Raw genomic sequence first — 2,647 nt, forward strand, 5'->3', positions numbered from 1 at the left:
AGTCAATAAAATATTACAATAATAAGAATTGTAATTTGAAAGTTACAATAATATTACAATAAATAATAAACATGCAGGTTTAATAAAAGTAAAATCTTTGAGTAAAAAAAATAAAAATAAAAATAATATATTTATTATGGAGTTTTTAATTCGAGTTATTTCGAAAATAGAAAGAAAATAAATTTAAACATATTATAGCATATAGTATCTAAGAGTTATTGGGTGGAGATACAATCACATAACATGTTTGTTGAGTAATTTAATCTTATGCATTAATTAAATCTAATTTTATTATTAATAGTTCTCGTTTCTCATAATAACTATTAGTTCTCTCTTGATACGCACTCATATATATATATATGACACAAACCTCTAGCTCAAATTTCTACTCATTCATATGAGTTGAGTCACAAACCCTTAGCTCAAATTCTTCTTGCACTAAAGATATAAAAAAAAATTAATATATAATATATATATATATATATATATATATATATATATTTATAGGTCTTAATTATTTTAAATAATAAATTTAGAGGATGCTACAGTGTTTTTCTAGAAGTGAATTCAATCTCTATTGTTCATTTTCCTTTGACTTAGAATGTTGAGGCATTTCTCATGTACAAAACACTTTCGTTTTCTTCATGAGTGGTCTTGAATAGTTTTTTTTAGCTTTTGCACACATGACGGATAGCACCAGAGTCTATCCACCAAGATTCAACATCTTCAATCATGTTGAGTACAAAAATGATAGCAACAAGATTGTCTTTTGTTGCAATTTGAATTCTTCTATTTGTTCTTCATTTTCAAGAACCTGCACTCATTTTAAAGTGTTTTAATTTTCCATAATAATAAAAACTTCCTTTTTTTTCATTATTACCATTGTGTTTTTCCTGAAATTTATTAAAATCTTGATTTCTTTTGAGACCGATGATAACTAAGAAAGACACATTTTAGTGATCGAGTTGAAATTTTTTCAAGACCAAGAGTGAGATTATGGAACAAACATGTAGACCCGAAGACACGATGAGGAAGTGAGTGAAGAGGGGTACGAGGGAAGAGGATCGAGTAAGGTAATTTGTTATCAAGAACAGACAAAGGCATACGATTTATAAGATATCACACCGTTAAAACAGCATCGCCCCAAAAGCGAGATGGTACATTACCATGAAGAAGGATAGTACGAGTGGTTTCTATAAAATGCCGATTTTTGTGTTCGACTACCCCATCAACCCCAAACTTAATCTATTGCTTGTCCCCAAGCAACAATTAATTTCATATTTGGTCTTGTTAAATGCACACTTAAATTCAATTTCTCAAATTACATCAAATTCAAATTTCAAAGTTCTTGCTACTGCAAAACATTCATCATGCTCTATGGTTGCTTTCAAAAATACAGACAACAAGATTTGTACACCTTGGCATTCATTTATCAAATTCAACTCTCTCTTCACACAATCTCACCAAAATTTCTCTCAAGTGTTTAGAAAGGTTTATGAATTTATCACTCAAATCCTAGAACATGCATCACGCTACCATAGGCTTGAAAAAATTCTAGTTAGCAATCACAATGCAGTAAACACATACATTTTTGGAGGACTTTCGGGTTGTAATGGAGCTTAGGTAAGGGTATGACATTTTAGGATAGTAGGCTTTACCACTTGGAGTTAGGCATACATTTCCAGATTATTCTACCATTTTTTTTTTCTTCACCTTTTCATTATGGAGATTCTCAGACATTGACAGAAGAACCAAGAAGATATTATTTTTTTTTTTTTTCACCTTTTCTTCTTCTTTTTTCTTTCATTTTCTTTTTCTTCTTTTTATTATTATTTTTTTTTATTTTTTTTTTATTTTTGTGAGAATCACCACCCCAAACTTAAAAAGTTGCTATCCCATGAACAACCCCAAACTTAAAATTTTATCAAGACAATAATTTTTTTTCTACCTAACTCCAAGTAAGGTGATTTAATTAAAGTCAGATGTTTGACTTGTAATTTGCTAAGTAACCGAAATAAAAGGGCAAGGCTCAAAGGGGCTAGCAAAGGTTAAAATTTTCATAGGGTAGTTAGAAAGGCTCAAACGACCAATAAAATTGCCTCAATGTATGCATAAATTACATGTGATGCAAGTCAGAATTAGTGCAAGTTCTAGAGGGATAACACATGTCTGGATAATCACACAACAAAGAATTTAAGTGTTTAGGCTCAAAAGCTCACAGCTAGGATAATAAGAGAGAGTATGAACAATCAAAATAAAGCCAACATGCTTCTGAAAAGTTAAAATTGTATTTTTGAAAAATTGATGGCATATTAGCCTTCTACAACCATTTAGTAATCAAGAATGCATGCATTAGGAAGGCTTGTCAACTTGAGCAATAACATAATCTAAGAAATGAAATTTAACTTGCAAAATCACAAACCGAAATTTTGAGATTAAGTGGAAGTCAATACAGTTGTTTCATCATAGTACACATTTAGTGAAAGGGAAAAAAAAATCATGAATAAAAGAAAGTCAACATACACTGACATTAAACAAAGAAAACGAAAAAACGGAAAGAAACAGGACAAACAACAGAAAGAAAAAAAAGGAAAGAAGACTTCTCTCAGTTTAGTAGTTCAAGGATTCTCGTTTAGATCATCCGCTC

Source organism: Cicer arietinum, chromosome 5 (assembly GCF_000331145.2).
Source record: "Cicer arietinum cultivar CDC Frontier isolate Library 1 chromosome 5, Cicar.CDCFrontier_v2.0, whole genome shotgun sequence".
NCBI classification, from domain to species: domain Eukaryota; kingdom Viridiplantae; phylum Streptophyta; class Magnoliopsida; order Fabales; family Fabaceae; genus Cicer; species Cicer arietinum.